At 42.1% G+C, this 19,375-nt stretch overlaps 1 protein-coding gene across 1 annotated transcript in view; it reads left to right on the top strand.

The window, feature by feature from the left end:
- Positions 1-19,375, top strand: part of EDIL3 (EGF like repeats and discoidin domains 3) — a 427,756-nt gene that overhangs the window by 25,336 nt on the left and 383,045 nt on the right. The gene's annotated exons all lie outside the window — the stretch shown is intronic.

Below are 19,375 nucleotides of genomic sequence, written 5' to 3'. Positions count from 1 at the left end.
TTTTAAAAAAAATATATTATTTTTAAAAGAGAGGGAGAGAAAGCAGCTGTCTAATGCCCACCAACCCCTCCTCAGAGTCTTCATCCTGAGATACTTCTCAGGCATTAGTAGAACTTTTGGGCTACATAGCACTGCATCTACAACTCTGCTGTTTCTAGATAAAAGGCTCTGCATGTTGCCTACAGCATAGCTCTCATCTCCTGCTAAGTCCCCCTTGTGCGCTATGTACTGATAACTAATGTGCACTTCCTTCTCCCACTTACTTTTTCCTCTCTGTGCTGTTCCGTATTCCTGGAACTGTCTCCACCAGGCAGTCTTGTGCGCCATACCAAATGCCCCATAAAAATTCACTTTCTATATGGCATTCCACAAATCCCTCTCCATTGTTATTCTCTTTCCTCTCCTTGTAACCCTTTAATTCAGATCAGATTAAAATTTAAACTGAGGAAAGAAGGACGTATGCCAAACATAATTGTTCAATCCCTTTCCTTGTATGTTGCATCTCTTTTTTTAGGGCCCAATCCTGAAAATGCCTACTCGTGTATCAGAACCCTTACTAATACAGGTACTCTCATTGACTTCAATAGGCCAACATGAATAAGAGCTTGACATGAAAAAGCATTTGTTGTGTCAGGTGCTTGGATTATAAGATCTTTGGGGAATGATCCTCTTGCATGTGTCTAAAGCAGGGGCTGGCAACCTTTCAGAAGTGGTGTGCCAAGTCTTCATTTACTCACTCCAGTTTAAGGTTTTGTGTGCCAGTAATACATTTTAATGTTTATTAGAAGGTCTCTTTCTATAAGTCTATAATATATAACGAAACTATTGTATGTAAAGTAAATAAGCTTTTTAAAATGTTTAAGAAGCTTCATTTAAAATTAAATTAAAATGCAGAGCCCCCCGGACCGGTGGCCAGGACCCGGGCAGTGAGAGTGCCACTGAAAATCAACTCACGTGCCGCCTTTGGCACCCGTGCCATAGGTTGCCTACCCCTGGTCTAAAGTGTCATGTGCACTAATGGTGCAATATGAATCATAGCAATACAGTGTCATTTAAATAATATCTGAATCAGGAGATGTTTTATAGGTTTATTTTTGTTAAGTGGGAATTAAAAGCAAAGGGTGAAGTGCTACAAAAGTGACAGCTGTATCAGTTTTACTTTCCAGCCCTGAAAAGTGTATATTTCTATCAGTATCTGTATGACATTTCATTATATTTCACCACTTGCCATGTTGCTTTTGACGTTTTGAAGACACTTCTCTTCCCAGCTCAAGAGAATTAAATGTCCCCTTTCTTGTTGTTTTAATTAAAAAGCACAGTTTTAAAACTGGCACAGTTATTAGAGGCAAAGTGTTGTCAAAAGCCAGTTCTGGTCTGTCTCTCTGCTAGGGAGGAGCCCTGAACTGGGGGGGTGAAGGGCCAGTCCAAGGCTATGGAACAAACACTCACAGGAATTAAGGAGCATAACAAATACCACCATCTTCCATCCATTCAAATTCAAGGTGCACTTCTTTGAGCTGTCTTCTCTTATGCAAACACATGTACATTTAAAAACATCCCCAGACTTATTTTTCACTGTTGTTCTTCATCAAAGCTGACACTTTAAACAGGATCATGCTAGTTTCAGAGAGAGGTTACTTAGGCCTAGGATATAATTTCAGGTGGTGGGTGGATTGTAGGTGGGAGAGACCCAGCCCAGAATAGCCAGTTGTCTGCAGATCAGGGTACTTACTTGAGATATGGGAGACCCAGTTTCATATCCTGCTCTGCCTGATTCAGACCAAGGACTTTAACTTCAGTCTGCCACATCCCAGGTGAGTGCCTTAACCAAGGATGTCCAGACACAGACACACACACACAAATTTCCCCAACACCCCGCCCCCCGGTTATATGCAGTGTTGCCAGTTTAGTTGGTTGGAAATTTGAATTGAAATTGAAACGTTAATACACCCTTTGAAAGCATATACAGTATATGAGAAAATACTTGTACCTGAGAAAATATAATGGGTTTGTAAAGTATGAACAAAAACTAGCTTCCTCATACAGGTTGTTTATGACCATGTTGGCACATTTGGCTATATTGGCCTACCAAATAATTTCAAATTATGATTTGTAAGCAAAGTCTGAATAAACTCTCCTCTGACAGATAGTGATGAGCCAGGGGTGGGTGGAAAGGTTTCAGGACCAGACTGTATTTACAAGAACACACCTACTCTGCCTAGGTATTCAGCAGACAGAGTTGAGCTGCCCAAGTGATCAATTTTGGCTGGTGTTGGGTTACGAATCAGAGTAGTGTTAAATGTTGGGGTCATGAAATGTTGTTATCCTTATTGTATGAGTAAAGGGCAGCAGAACTGTACTTAGCCTGCCTGAATGATGGGGTCTCCCTCAGTGCTTAATTTGTGCTAGGGCTTGCCAGGGATGAGCCCCGGCACCTTTAGGCTCGGCAGTTCATAGCCCTGGGACCTCTGGGCTTGTCACATCCATTATGAAAGTAACAAACTTGCTTGAGCCCCAGCACCGGTCACTCTCAATTGAACTGCACTCCCGAAGCAGGAGGTTTGGATGCCAGATCCTAGTGGAAAGAGAGAGAGAGAGTGGTTGAGGCACAGGTGTTTTGCTTGGTGGTGTGGGCTCTGCCTAAGAATCACAGGCACTATTTGACCTGCCCTTCTCTCCAGAAATAGAGCTGATTAGACTCTATAGATAGTCTTTTGGTTTAAGTGACCACTAGAGCTGAAATCACTGATGATCAGGTTTAAATGCTTAGACCTGCTGTGGAGCAGTGTTTCTGTGGAAGAGAAAGCTCAGCCTGCACTAGCAGCGAGGTTCCTCCACTGAGAGCTGAAATCACTGAGAGCTGGGTGGAACCTCTAGGGACCAACTCGCAGAGGTCACAGTGGCAGGTGGTAGTAAAGGGCGATGAAGCAAGGCCATTGGGGACAGAGTGGTGGAGTGGACGGTGACACGACGAACAACAACGGGCAGAGCATTTGTTGGTTTTAGTGACTTCATTCCAGAATGTTAGATTTGTGACTGGGAAACTTTTATATAAATATATGTTTCGTAGTAGACCAAGATTTTTAAAATGCATTATTTGCCAAGGTGGTTATCTCACATCATTGCTATCTCGAGAGGTCATTATCTCGGGGAGTTACTGTATTAAATTATAACTAATTTTAATGTAAGAATGGCCATATTGGGTCAGACCAATGGTCCATCTAGCCCAGTGTCCTCCTTCTGACAGTGGCCAGTGCCAGGTGCTTCAGAGGGAATGAATAGAGCAGGGAATCATCAAGTGATCCATCCCCTGTCATCCATTCCCAGCTTCTGGCAAATAGAGGTTCGAGACATTCAGAGCATGGTGTTGCATCCCTGCCCACCCTGGCTAACAGCCATTGATGGACCTATCCTCCATGAACTTACCTAGTTCTTTTTTGAACCCTGTTATAATTTTGGCCTTCACAACATCCCTGGAAAAAAGTTCCACACGTGACTGTGTGTTGTGTGAAGAAATACTTCCTGTTTGTTTGTTTTAAACTTGCCGCCTATTAATTTCATTGGGTGACCCCTGGTTCTTGTGTCAAGTGAAGGGGTAAATAACACTTCCTTATTCATTTTCTCCACACCAGTCAAGATTTTATGGGCCTCTATCATATCCCCCTCTTAGTTGTCTCTTTTCCAAGCTGAAAAGTCCCAATCTTTTTAATCTCTCCTCATATGGAATCTGTTCCATACTCCTAATAATTTTTGTTGCCCTTCTCTGTACCTTTTCCACTTCCAATATATCTTTTTTGACATAGGGTAACCAGAACTGTACACAGTATTCAAGAGGTGGGCATATCATGGATTTATATAATAAAAGTGTGATGCAAAATGTGATGTTAATTTGAACAGTGTTATAGATCTGGTTTTGGTCATTCACATTTTAGAATCTGTTGTTTTTAAAGGGGCTCTCCTGAGCGCAGAGACTGCACCCTGCTAGGGTAGGAGAAGGTAGGCAAGAGATTATAGCTTCTTCATACACTCACCCAAGTGATGGCAAAGTAAGGCTGCAGCATTTTCCCTGTGGGATCTTTGAGAGGCATTTTGCCTTCCTGAAACACAATGTTTCCTGGTGCTGTTTTACAGGTGGTCTGATTTAGCTTTGCCACCTACTGACAGTTGTGCCTTATTGACACAATCTGGCCCTCAATGTATACATTTTGCTCAGAAGTGCAACTGGAGGCATGCTCCCTTCCCCCTCCACCCCAAACTTCAACTGTTCAATTCAGGGTGAATTAACAGGCTTGCTCTCTATCTCTAGAATTCTGTTTGGTCATCAAGTCCATCTTTCAGGATTGTTTTCCTGCTGAATGTTCATTAGTCCTTAATGAGCTAATCTGGTTTTAAAGTCCTAAACAATTTGGCCTCCACCATTCACCTTGAGAGGCTATACAAAACCTGATGTATCTCACTGTTAAGCAATTTTTCCTATTTCTGAAAAGGCTAGCAGAGTTTGGAAATCTTCTTTCTCAAATTGGGATGGTTCAGTGAGACTAGAGCACTGAAATATTAAGACTCTTCCCCCACCCCCTCTTTGGCTGGCAGAATGTCTTTCTTTTCTGGAATACGTGAATAGCCCACCCAGATGGAAAATCTGTGCCAGTCCCCAATATCTGCTCTTTACATATCAATTTGTAACCGGTTTGGTTGTCTCTCATTACTTTTGAGTTCAGCATAACATTAATCTGTATCAAGCTACTTTTAATTTATTCTATATGTTACTTTTCAGTTCATACCTGAATTATCTAGCTTTTTAAACCTTGAACTCAGTGATATCCTCTAAAAGAACTCTTCGAACAATGAAACCTTCTGTTCATCACATGTGAAACAAGAGAAGGAGCACTTTTAGTGTCTGAAAAAGTCTGATAGTTCCATCTTCTCATGCAGTAGGGGTGAGCTTCCTTTAGGGTCTCTACCAAGAGCCTCTACAGGTCTGGGGTCTAAGTGAGGATGGGGCGCAGGTGGGATAGGGGCATAAATACAAATTATCCTGTTGCTCCGCTAGTGTCACAGAGCTTACCTGAAAAAGTTACTGTAGCCTGATGCTGTATTACATTTTTCTGTAACAGAATTGGTCAGGTGCCCTCTTCCACCCACCCACCAGATTGCTGTGAGGGGAATCCAAGCCTCTGGATGCATGGTGGTTTGCCTCCAGAGTCTGAGTAGAATCCAGCCACTGCCCTAATCTTGGGGTCCCTCAGCACAATTTCAGTGTGCAGACCTTTGTTTACCACCCCATCCTCTGAGCAGGAACCCTCTGTCATTTAATTACACCCTTTCCCAGAATTGCACCCCAGGGTGTGAGCATCTGGTTTACACCTTAACTTTCTCAGGAGACACAGTAACTGAAGCATATGACACAGAAGCGCTTTGCATAGAACTCTTAACACATTATTGCTCCTTTACTTAATCATATAAAACATAAGAGCATACACATCATTAGAAAACAATGAACATCCTAAACACAATGCCTGTTAGTAGCTCACACTTTCCTTGAGAGTCTTTGGGGGACCATCAGGGTTCAGGAAGGCAAGCAGGCAGGGGTTTCCCCTGCCTCATAAGGCTGCATCAGTTCCCATCCGATTGATCAGCTGAAAATGGCCAACCTCCCTCTCCAAATAGATCAGATCCTTCCTTTTTATAACCACCTATTCTGTGTCAGGTGATTCCCTTGCCAGCTTCACCAGGTGACTTTCTTACCAAGGTGTCCTGTTCCCCAACAAACCAGTTCTTCCAGCTAGGAGTTATCTTTCTGTCTAGAGCAACTATATTTCAGTTGCCACGCATTTTAATTTCAGCCTAATGTGGACACAGATGGACAGTAGAAAAGGCAAGAGGCTGGGCATTTAAAATGGAGTTTGCAGATTGGTAAAGATACATATATAGAGTCCCTAATATCAACTAGAATTCATAAGTTCCACATACAGATTCCCCCATTTGCCAGAGCTCTCCTTCTACACGTTGGATATCTCTTAAAGGGAGAGTCCCTGGAGGCAACCATAGCTAAAGAAGTTGTTGGTAGTATAGCATCATTGGAGCTCCACTGCCAGGGGAGCATGTTGAAAAGGGCCAGAGTTGCAGTAGAGGCACAAACCCTGTGTCCAGCAAGTTCTAATCTCCTGTAGATATCCTGGGATCTGAAAGTTTTCTTAGAAGCCCCTGTGGTTTATTCTGTGTGGTAGTGGGAAGGATGGGGGGCAGGGGGATGTGTGGAGAAAACAAACTTCCTCCTTCCTTCTGCTTGAATGATGCAGGTGAGAGGATCATTATGAAGATTTCCTGCTCTGCTAGTGGATGTCTCAAGGTGACTTATGTCCCTTGAAGTTGAGCTATTGTGAATTCAAGCTCTACCCTTGCCGACTTTCAGAATGTGTTGAAAGGAAAGATGTTCAGTGGTTGGGACACTATAGCCTAAGACTTGGGAGATCCAAGTTCAGCTCCCTGTTCCACAACATGCTTCCTGTGTGACCTTGGGCGCCTCTCTATGCTTCAGTTCCCCTCCGTAATATGGGGTCATAGTACTTTGTAGCTCCCAGGCAGTATAAATATGTTAGATTGTGAGGTTCTCAGATACTATGATAATGGGAGTCATATAAGTATGTTAAACAGAGCCTTCCGACAAGCCCTGAGTTTCTAATGATAGGTAAAGCTCCTGTAGGTATAGGAAGGAAGAATACCTGTAATACCTAGGAGTATGAGCTCATGCTTAACTGTCTCATTGTAAGGGTGTCCTTTCTATTCAGAATGCAGCTATCTTTCTGCCTCTGGTTATAACTGGAATCAGATTTCAGAAATTCGAACTATAATTGAAAATTGCTTTGACTGATGGTTTTTTATGTTTTTGTTTTTCTAAATCACTAAAGGTGATAGCAAATATATTCATCCAATTAGCAGGATAATACTCAAGGAATTTTTAAAACTACTCGAGATTAGGAATTTATCTTCAGGCCTTCAGAATCCACAAGTGTAATCAGTTTAATTAGTTAGATGATGCCACTTTGAAGAATTTTTGAATTCTCTAAGCATTGGGCACTTTTTGCTGCACTATCTACCTTAATATTCTTTCCTCAGTAAGTGTGTGAAAAGTGCTTCACATTTTCAGTGAGCCACATAACAATCATGGTTTTATTGATTACAGTAACAACTACAATGTTAAGCAAGGAATGTTCCTGAAAAATGTGACTTTAAGTGAAATGATGTTAAGCGAATCCAATAAAATTAATGTAAATGGGGGGCATTAGATTCCAGGGAATTCTCCAGACAGACAGACAGACAGACACACACACACACACACACACACAGAGTATATGTTTTAAACAAATAATTTAATACTGGTACACAGTGATGATGATTGTGAAGCTTGGTTGAGGTGGTGAAATCAGTGAGTGGAAGAGGGTGGGATATTTCCAAGGGGATGCTCTACTGCTAAATGATGAACTAGCAATTGGCTGAGCCCTCAAGGGTTAACTCGTTGTTAATGTAGCCTCATACTCTACAAGGCAGCACGAATGGAGGGAGGGGAGACAGCATGGCAGACAGAGACCGAGACACACACCCTGTGTGTGAGAAAGAGACGCGCATTTCTCCTTTAAGTACTCTGATCGCACTCTAAGTACATTGCCTTTTTAAGTTAATCAGCAAGCTGAGACAGCAGCTGCTGCCAGGAAGCTCCCTCTGTCCTGAGCCCTGTTGTGTGTCCCCCCTGCTCTATGGAAGATGGGGTGTGCAGGGGGAGGGGGACACCCTGACATTAGCCTCCTTTTTCCTCCCCACCACTGCACAGCAAGCAGCAGGCTCCGGGGAGCAGCTCCAGGGAACTTAGGGGAACAGGCAGCTGATCGGGGGGCTGCTGGTCCACCCTGGTTCCAAGCCCCCACCAGCTAGCTGCAATGGGCTGCTGTTCCTGCAAGCAGTGGGCAAAGCTGGTGGCTGCCAAACAACGTTATAAGGGAGCATTGCACAATTTTAAATGATCATGTTCCCTAGTTGATCAGCAACATAACAACGTTAACCGGGATATCTTTAAGTGAGGAGTTACTGTATTTTAATGATTTTTAAATAATATTTGTCTAATTCTTACTGAAAAGAGGTTGGGAACTGATCAACTTTTCATTTGTTCTATCCTCGCAAGAAGACTTCGCGTTCTTTTCTTTTCAATTTACTGTACATGCATTTTCAATTTTTATAGCCAAGCAATGTGTTCTATTGTGTCTGTGCCAATATTTATCTCTCTCTTCCCATTCATCCACACTAACATTGTTTTTAGACATTTCATACACAAACTAGAATAAAAGAACCTTGTTAAGGTTGCAAAGTCAAGTGCTCAGTCATTAGGAAATGCCAGAATCAAGGCTGCCCATGCTACCTTAACTTGGCCCTCTGGTGTGTATGCATTATGATGGTCTTTAATTACATGAACACATTTTTCCACAGCACCCCCCCTCCATCAGTTCTCCAGATAGATGGTGCTCACTGAATGAGCAGCTGTTCAATATTTTGTTTTCTCCTTTATATGTAATAATTGTATGAATATTCTATGTGACAAGGTCAGTGAAGTGATGTGACTGTAAACTGTGGTGTTAGACTTTCCTGTATGAATGTATCGAATGTGTGCCCTTGTTGAGTCAACAGTGTGACCTTGTTGCCAAGAAGGCTAATGGCATTTTGGGTTGTATAAGTAGGGGCATTTCCAGCAGATCGAGGGATGTGATCATTCCCCTCTATTCAGCACTGGTGAGGCCTCATTTGGAGTACTATGTCCAGTTTTGGGCCCCACACTACAAGAAGGATGTGGATAAATTGGAGAGAGTCCAGCAACAAAAATGGGCAACAAAAGTGATTAGGGGGCTGGAGCACATGACTTATGAGGAGAGGCTGAGGGAACTGAGATTGTTTAGCCTGCAGAAGAGAAGAATGAGGGGGGATTTGATAGCTGCTTTCAACTACCTGAAAGGGGGTTCCAAAGAGGATGGATCTAGACTGTTCTCAGTGGTAGAAGATGACAGAACAAGGAGTAATGTTCTCAAGTTGCAGAGGGGGAGGTTTAGGTTGGATATTAGGAAAAACTTTTTCACTAGTAGGGTGGTGAAGCACTGGAGGTGGTGGAATCTCCTTCCTTAGAGGTTTTTAAGGTCAGGCTTGACAAAGCCCTGGCTGGGATGATTTAGTTGGGTTTGATCCTGCTTTGAGCAGGGGGTTGGACTAGATGACCTCCTGAGGTCCCTTCCAACCCTGAGATTCTATGATCTAGCTTAATATATGGCTCTTATAAAAAACAAACAGGAAGGCAACACAGTGTTTTTCAGAAAAGAACATCCTGGCACACACCTGAAAGGTGATAGCTATTAGCTTTGAGAATCCTATAGCCCATCTCCAAGGAAGTTGCAAGCATTGTTTTGCCAGTGTGGGGAGCTAACAAATCAAAGGGCTATAGACAGTTAAAATGTGACTCATTCTCTGAGAATGAAGGTGAGGTGATCAAAAGACTAAGCATGTTTTAAAGACTTGCTCCCCAAAGCAGAGCGAGGGAGAAATGGTTTGGGAGTTAAGGGAAGAGATTATGTCACCTGGATCCTAGAGGTCTTGTGGAGTAAGCGGGGGTCTACATGAAGCTTAAATTTATCAGGATCTCATGTGAAAAATGGGTAAATATCTGGTAAGGAAGGCATGTTGTATAATCTCTTTATTATTTTAAGACCTGTTTTCACTTAAATGCTTTGTCTAAATAAATAATACTTTGCTTTTAGAAGGCTGTTTGGTTACTTGGTAATGTTGTCTTAGCTCCTGGAGGGAACCAAACTGCAGGTACTGAACCTAGGTCAGGCCTGCTGAGGTAATCATGGTTAGAACCTGTGGATTGCATCCAAAGGCCTTGTCTGAGAGTGGGAAAATCATGTGATTTCACCCCAAGAGAGGTTACTGTTCAAAGCCTGTGACCAGATGGGCATGCATTGCAAGGGACTAGGAAGGATTAGAGGTGCAGTTAGCCTGATAACTATAACAGCCCTATGCTTCATTTACTATATACTGTTCGAACCCTGCATTGAAGACACAACTATTAATTTCCTCATGGGGTTTCAATGGTCTTCACTGTAGTATCGGAGTGCTACATCAACATTAATTAATTTATTTTTATAACAGTCCTGTGAAGTGAGAGGGTGAAATTATCCCCATTTTTACAGATGGGGAACTGAGACACCAATAAAGATCAAAAGTATCAACTGATTTTGGGTGCCCTATTTGAGTTGCCTGGGCCCTGATTTTTCAGAGTACTTACCATTATACAGCACTTCATACGTTCAAAGCACAGCTCCCATTGACATCAGCTGCAGCTCTGAGTGACCAGCACTTCTGCAAATCAGACCTCAGCATCTCAAGTGAGACACCCAGAAAATGAGGAATATACCATTAGTATGGGTGTCTCTCTCTAACTAAAATATATAACATCTCATTGAAAATATTGTTATTAACAATGCAGACATGGAAAAAACAAGTTTTCTATATGCAACTTGTCTTTAAAAAATGAGTTTTAATTCTGAGTATAACTGACTGACTTACCTGTTATGCAATTCAAAAACTATTCCTTTTTTTTTGTTTTACGGGTGGATTTCTTTTTTGGGGGGCGGGGTAGGGGAGCAGATTGCATTTCAAAATTCATAAACAATAATTCTCTAGTGTTCCAGGTATTACATTTAAAACCCCAAGGTTATTAACCAAGGGTGTCCCATGTCTGTTTTATCATCATATTAATGACCTTTGCAATCATGCATAGTTGCAAACTGTCCTACTTAAAATCTGGACATACTATCTGAGCAGTGTTTAAAGTATACATGGAATACTCTAGTAACTCTCTCTTTTCTAATTTATTCTAATGGTTTAAGTGATGTCAGTAAGCAAATGTAAGCATTTCACTGCTTTTGAATCAAGTGTTTTTGACTGACGGTGTTGCTGCTCATCCTTCACTCTTTGCTAAGTTGTCCTGTGTCCCCATGAGGCTCCACTTTCAAGAATCCCCAATTCTGTGTAACACTTGATTTTCTGAACAATCAAGACAGTGTTTTATGTAGTGTCTACGAAGCAGAGACATTGTTTGTTCACTAGCATCAGGGATGATGTTGGGGCACTTCTGAGAACAGTGTTTAAATGCTGCAGCAAAGCTGTCAGGAGGATCATAAATACTGTATTTTTGTGAGTCTCTTGAAGAGAGTGGCTGTTGGTTTTTAATGATGGAATCTAAATATAAGCGGTCAGTTTCTGACATTTTCGAGGGGAAAAAATAGAGGACTGTTGACATCTCTCTAAATACAAACGGGATAAAGAGGGGGTTTCTTAAGCTGATTCATAATGTGGACCATATATTAATAACTTGTGTTGTGGAAATCTCCCTGACCATTGGTGATTGAATAACATATTGGAGTAACTACATCAATTGCCTACATGGAAAAATAATGTTGTCCCTTTTGGTCCAAGCAGTCAGCCAATATTTGGGACCTCTTGTGGGTTGTTTCCATTAGGAGAAGAAATTTATTATAGTCACATATTTCTCTGGTGCAATCCTATTTATTCACAAAGAACACACATAAAGTCCTGTTCCTACAAACAGCAGGAGGCAGTGTCCCTGATCACAATGCCAAGCCTGCTTTTCCACAGAGGACTCTGCCCAAAAGATGTGCTCTCTCTTGGCTTCACTACCAGTGCTTTTCTTATTTTTTCACTGTTTTCTGCTTCTGACACACAGGCACTCCAACCAATGAATGCCCCAGCCTCTTTATTTGCAATCAGTCCTTGCATATGGCCAATGCTTTGGGTGGTGACTTCTGTTGTTTCAGCTATCTTGCTCCACAAAAAGGAGCTTAATTTCATCTTTCATTTAGCCAGAATGTAGTGTGACTAGCCTGCCCATCAGCTTAAATGAGGCTTGTGATTGCCTGTAAATCAAGACATGGTTGCTTTTAGCTTCCAACTCCATCCAGCATAACAATAATATTAGGAAAGTGTGAGTGGATTACTTTTTAGGTGAATTAACAGATGGGGAAAAAAGGAGAGCCGCTGGGGTGGAGAAGCTTGTATAATATTCTACCCTTTGAAGAAGTCTGAATTCTTATGCAGATCTGACTGTCTTGGAGCTTTAGAGGAGGATTTTAGAAATTCACATGTCTGATGAAAATGGTTCAACTAATAATAAGCATCTTCATGTGTAGATTAAGAACTAAGCACTTGGTTCTCACAACATTCTTCCATGCAGCTATATATTCTTCCCTTCTGTTCAAAACACCAGAAAGGGGGGTGGGAGAGAGACCTTGCTTTAGATTGTGGGAAAAGAGTCATGTTCTCCGAGTGGATGGGAATAATGGAAGGAGCAGGAGGTTGACCAAATGGATGGAGGGTGGGAACTGCCAGCATCAAATCTTTAGGTTTCAGACCTTCTACAGAGAGGGCTTGTCTTCACTGGTTCTTGCCTTAAATTATGGATTTAAGCCTTGATTTAAAAAAAATGTGGGGTGTGTCCACACTAGCCTTTACAAACATGTTAAGTACCTGAGTTAATTGGCAAGCAATTAACTTGAGGGCTGTGTTTGTTTTTAAGTCAGTGAAAAGGAGTCAATAGCGGCCGGTGTTTTGATAGCCTTCCAAATTTCCTCCATCATTAAAACTGGCAGCCAGCTCATGTGCCATCTGCATTTGGTTCTGTGCATTAATTCACCCTTTGAAGAGGATAAGCTGCCTAGCAGGAGTTAATGCTGCAACATGCTTCATTAACATATGCAGCAATTACCTGCATAAATTAAAGGCAAGTTGCCCGTGTAGTGTGCTGCAGAGAACAGCTGGTCTCTAGACCCACCCTCTTCTGGGCAGCCTCATTGTACATCCTGTGTATTTTAAAATGCATGTTGTCATCTCTGTCTTGGTGCAAGATTACAGACAAGACCAAGAATCAGCTGGTAAAATACTTTCTCTGTATTGTATACAAGAGCCCCTCTCACCACATCGTCTTCTGTTTTTCGAGCCTGAATGTGGATAAAGATTCCATTTATACTGAGATAGCTACATCTTCTGATTCTAATTTCTCCCATTCGAGCAATTATAAGCTCTGAGTGCCTGAGCACAGAGAGGAAGCTAAGTGTCCCATCATTCTGAGTCACCAGCAGATCAGATAAGTACAAGCTTATGATTGTGGTGACCACAGTAAAAAATTAAAGAGGATTCCTCCTGGAGATATAGAAGTTGGGTCCAGGAAGCTGGCACTTAGCCAAGACCATCACAGGGCTATAGGGCTATTCCTGGTATACTTCCTGGGTAAGCAACAGCAGCCAGGATCTGATTTTATTTCCTGGTGTCTTGAGCCTTGATGACATCCAGAGGGTTGGCATAGCATTTAGGCTTTCAGATATAGGGAGGAAGTGCACAGAAAAATCAGAGACACACATCACTGCTGTATCTTTATCTATCTCATTCCTGCCAGGAGCAACAGCTTCAAAAATAAAAGCAATGTAAAACTCCAAGCCGGTCATCCATTGAGGAGGGAACACTATATCAGAATCAGACCTACAAGGAATCTATAGACAGTGCTCAGGGTGGGTTCCTCCTCCCAGACTACTCCAAAACCATGACTGAAAGGGTTTCTGAGCTCCAGAAGGAACAGAAGAAGCAAAAAACTTAAAGAAACACTGCAAGAAAGAGCTGGGTAAAGATATGCTGGGGGAGGGGCGGGAAAGGGGAAAGACTGGGAGCAGTCTGCTTAAAGGCAGGTGCCCTTTGTCAATAAAGAAGATAAGCAGATAGAAGCTGTATGAACTTCAAAAGAAGGTTGATTTTTTCCATTCAGATTCCTAAGGTGGATATTGTTGTAGCCTTTCTAGCAAAGGACACACATGTTCTTTCACAAAGGTACTTTTTTTTTCTGAAAGACCCAATGGACAAGTGGATAGCAGGTAGTCTGAGGAGAACGCTATGAAGTTTCTCTCACCGTTTCACAAGTGACTGGTCTCTCTTTCTACAGACTAGATGATTTTTAAGGATTCAGTCAGGGAAGTGAAGAAAACCTTCTCTGTAGTTGATCCCCTTTGCAACTTCCTTTGTTTGATATTGCTGAGATTTTCTTTCAAAGCTCTTCATGGGCATCTGCTAGGGCCAAAGCCTCATGGGTAATATGACTGTGTCAGCACAACTTTTGTTGAGTTGCCACATAAATTCCCTGTTTATCCTGCAGAAACCCACAATATGATTTTTTTTTCTTTCTGTGCTCTCTGCACATGAGCATGTTAGCAAATCTATCTTTTCAAGGCCAGTCGTGCAGGAGCAGGTACAGCAGAACAGGTGGCAGCAAGAGTGTGATCCAGATTGAGGACAGCTGCAAGAACACATGTGACAATTAGTCCATTCAGACATTCTCCCTGAGGTGGGGGTTTCAGTTCTCTGTCTGGACTAAAGTAAGGGGAGCAATACAGAAGTAAGAGTGTGGCCTGCTGGAGGAGTAAGACAAGGGAACCCAATATTAGAAGGGGCTACAATATTTATAGTGACATACTTCTATTTCACTTGCTAAGCAATAGATGACATAGTTCCAGTGCTCAGACGTGGATCTGATAAGTTGCTAGAGAAGCTGCTAATGGTATCATGCACAGAACTGACCACAGGTGCCCAAGCAGTTCATGAGTTCCTTGCAGAGATAAGTTCTATCAAAGTGATACTCACACCTAGAAAGATAGATCAGGATCCCAGTTAACTTCATTCATGATGAGCAAAGAAAACAAAGATGTGTGTCCATGTAGGATCCTCTCTGGGATAGATCTTGTGACAAACAGGATTCTCTACAGATGGAGAGCTCATAAAGACAATTCTTAGAATCATAGAACTGGAAGGGACCTTGAGAGGTCATCTAGTCCAGTCCCCTGCACTCATGGCAGGATTAAGTATTATCTACACCATTCTTGACAGGTGTTTGTCTGACCTGCTCTTAACAATCTCCAATGATGGAGATTCCACAACCTCCCTAGGCAATTTATTCCAGTGCTTAACCACCCTGCCAGTTAGGAAGTTTTTCCTAATGTCTAACCTAAACCTTCCTTGCTGCAACTTAAGTCCATTGCTTCTTGTCCTATCCTCAGAGGTTAAGAAAAACAATTTTTCTTCCTCCTCCTTGTAACAACCTTTTACATTCTTGAAAACTGTTACCATGTTGCCTCTATCTTCTCTTCTCCAGACTCTCTACAGACCCAATTTTTCAATCTTCCCTCATAGGTCATGTTTTCTAGACCTTTAATCATTTTTGTTACTCTTCTCTGGACTCTCTCCAATTTCTCCACATCCTTCCTGAAATGTGGCATCCAGAACTGGACACAATACTCCAGCTAAGGCCTAATCAGTGCGGAGTAGAGCTGAAGAATTACTTTTTGTGTCTTAGCTCACAGTTCTGATGGCCACAAGAGAGAGAAGTCTTATCAACTTTCTGGAAATGAACAGTTAGTCACAACACACATGAACCCTCTTAACTATATGATTGTTGAAAGAGAGGCTAAAGTGACACAGGATATTCAGTTAGGATCACAGGCATTTTATATGTCTGAAGACAATGTGTCAGAATACATACTAGAATTCCAAAGATATAAAGATCGCTTAAAGAGAACAGGTAACCAACTCAGAGTCCTCTGAGCCGTAATTGGTTACCTCTTTACTTCCAGTCTGTACACTGGCTTCAAACGTGCATAGCATTGGTCTCACTCTGCAAAATGGATGACTCCCATTCACTTTGATGTGAACTGATTTAGACTAACGGAAAATCCCACCCTAGGCTTTTCTTGTTAAATGGCAATTATAGTTGTAGAGACAGGATCACTCGCTGTAACAGAACAACACAGTATCTGTCAAAGTGACAAAGTGGTACTGAGATTATCATCAGATTTTTAGTCTGAAGTGCATTCCAGTTTCTTTAGAGATCAGAAGTAAATATTGCCATTTCTTTGTCCAGGGAAATGTGAATGGGAATTAATCCATAACACTCTGGTGTCTGCATAAATTATCAGAATACCACATAGGAGCTATGGACATCAAAAGGCATTTAAATCATCCCCTGTCAGATGGATTTGCACCTAAATACTATGGGAGTGGGCTAGATAATGTTGCTGTAAAGAAAAATCAGACATAAAGGCAGGTGTGGAGTACAACAACTAGGCAGTATCCTTTTAATTTGTTTTTGAGCCCCCTAGTGGCCCTCAGTATCTTCTAAATTAAGTAGTTATAAAGATACCAAATTCTTCATGGACTCTGTCATGGTTCTCTGGGCACCCAGGACTGAGAGTCACCTTGTTTCCAGGAAGGGGAAATCTTTCTTGTGGTAGCTTGGTGTCAGCTCTCTGACATCACCGGCTTTTCAGCCACTCAAGCACTCTCCTCTGGGCTATGCCAGTCTCTAACTCCACCTTGCAGGTTAACAGTGGGTGCATCCCAATCCCTGAGTCCCTTTTGACTTGTTCCCTTGTGATATCCAGCACCGCCTGCTCCCTCCCGCCACTGTCTGCTCACATAAATTCCCAATCCTCTGCCCCAAAGGTGCAGTTTACCCCAGTTTTACCTTTAGCCACTGTTCCTGTAAACCACACAGCACTTGTGAACACTTGTAATAAATCAAAAAGTGGGTTTATTGAAATAAGAACAGACTTAATGAGAAGTGAGAGAAAGTGATGGAAACAACTGGTTACAACAATATGGTAAAATGTAAACTTGGGTCTACACTTATCAGTAGTTACTTTTCCTAAATAAAGTAGATTTCAACAGTCCTCTTTTTCCTCAAAGTTCAATCCATTGCAGAACTGACTGTTTTTACAAGAACCAGAATCCAAATGTTCATGAAAATCCCCTGCTCCTTAAGGGGTTCACTCAGGGCCTGATTACACTTACAGTGGGCACCGGCACAGCTGCACCAGTACAGCTGCAGTGCATGTGGTGAAGACGTTCTATGCTGACCACCCCTCCGAGCAGCAGAAGCTATGTTGGCTGGGGAAGCTCTCCCGCTGGCATAGCACTGTGCACACTAGAGCTTATGCCGGCATAACTTATGTCTCTCGGGGCGGGGGGGGGAGGGTTATTCATACTCTTGAGCAACATAAGTTTTGCTAACATAAGTGCTAGTGTAGATATGGTTGCAGTGAGTGGATGCAGAGTGCCTTTCCCAACAATGTCTTTATTCACAGCCAGTGGTCTCCTGCCTGCTATAATGTTCCCTTTCACCTCCAAGTGGTTTTGATCAGTTTCAGTTGTCTTGATGGTTTTCCATTGAGGATGCGGCAAGGATAGACAATAGAACACTACATTACCTCACTGGCTGACTAGGGAGGGGTCACAGCTCCCTCTTGCTTCAATGGGTCATTACCGAGACACATTGCCCCGGTGGCTAATTTCTATTCTAAGTCCATAAAGCATACTTGCAATATAATGTTATTCCTTAAATATTATACATACATCTCACAAATATTATGAATCCTAACAAGTTAAGAGCTTTCTGTAAAGATCTTACATGTTACTCTTTATGGATGAAGATCCTGTAAGACATGTTTGGTGTAGTGAGTTTGCCAGGCCTGAGATGAGAGTTGTTTGCGAAGAACAGGGGACCCTTTGCCAAAAGGTCTCTGTCACAGACTCCATGTTGTCACCTGCAAACTGATCAACCTGCACTAGTCTGGCATTGCTCATGTGAGGTGATGATTGTGCTTTTTGCACTTACTTTTACACTTTCTGTGGGTGACCCGGTTTGTTGCCATTTCTGTGTGGTTTGTCTTAGAACTAACAATCCTTTGCATGGTGAGATTGTTTCCCACAATGAAAGCAGACGGTCTTTGAACGTTGTCCATAATGTACTTTTTGCTCGATACCTAGTTTATTTATTGTACACATTACACAATGTGGTTCCAGCTCCCTGGCATCTTGGGCAGCTGTTTTCATTGCTACAGCAATTTCCAGTGCATATTTTAGGGTCAAATAAAACTCAGTCAACAACAGTTTTTGGATTGCTTCATTTTGCACACCACACACTAACTGTTCCTTTTAATGCATCTTTTCAACTCTCTCTAGACTGGCAATGCTCTGTTAGTTTCCTTAATTCAGCTTCATAGTCAGAAACTGTTTAATTTGCTTTTTGACTCTGTTTATAAAAGCGAAAAGGCTCTGCAGTCACCAAGGCCTGTAGGGATAGGTAATTTTGCAGAAGTTCCTCAATCTTAGCAAATGTTTTGTCTGCTGATTTAATAGGTGCTGTTGCGGGCATGTACAAGGGGGGGGGAAGCAGGGGCATGGCCCCCTTCCCAATAATCGGGGGGGGGGGCACAGAACTCCTCCAGACTGAGGGCCATGGTGGGGGGAGTTGACAGCTCCTCTGGCCCCTCCAGAAGTGATCATTTTTTTATTCCTGTGCACGCCTCAGGTGCTGTTAAATTACACGGCAGGTTAAAGTTCAGTATGGCAAACCTGATCCCCAAAGTTTAAAAAGCAGGAGTCCAAAATCATTAAATTGGCCCCCAAATCATGAGACTTGTAACAGGGATTATATTGCAGCTTTTGATCTGTTTTATTTGTCAACGCCTCCTTGTGCACAGTGTGTGTGTGTGGCGGGGGGGGTGTAGGGGAGGTAGAAGGAGAGAGTTGCTAACTGTCCCAAATTTATTGAATAAATGATTTTAGCACTCAGTGGCTGCCTGATGGTGTGAGGCTTCCAGCTACTCCCCAATCCCCTAAAGTCTAATTAATTCTTTGTCTCCTCGGCCCCCACATCAGTTCCCCCCACCCGCGCCTCACCTACTTAAGTCCTATGCACTACTGGGTTTCTCCCCAAAACATTGTTCAAGTTCATTCTAGTAGGCCCATAGCTTCATTTTATGCATAAAGAACAGTTACGGTAGAAGATATGTGCAGCCACATCATCTAGTGTATTTTTACCAAGTACTGTAAAACTGCCTTGTTCTCATCCTAAGAAGCAGCTTTTGGGACATGTGTGTTCAAGCTTGTGGGATAAAGTCAATAGGAAAAGTCAGTGAGGGGAGGGTAGTTCTGATGTCAATGTAAATCCAGAGAAACTCCCCTGCTTGCACCAAAGTAACTGGGATTATAATGTGGCCCAGAGTGTATAAATGAATCCTATTTCCATGAAAATATATTTGGCTTTATAATTTTTTTCATCTGTTTTTACACTTTGATGACAGTTTTCCCCCTTGTATATATTGCTTGGTTATCTTTCAGTGTAGATCTACATTGTACTGAGGGAATATGGAAGTTTGAATTGATGATTTTCTTATTCTTTAATAGCGATAGTTATTAATATGCACAGTTTTGGATTAATTTC

The sequence above is a fragment of the Mauremys mutica genome, chromosome 6 (genome assembly GCF_020497125.1).
Source record: "Mauremys mutica isolate MM-2020 ecotype Southern chromosome 6, ASM2049712v1, whole genome shotgun sequence".
Classification (NCBI taxonomy): Eukaryota; Metazoa; Chordata; order Testudines; family Geoemydidae; genus Mauremys; species Mauremys mutica.
This window is presented reverse-complemented; position numbering and strand designations above follow the sequence as displayed.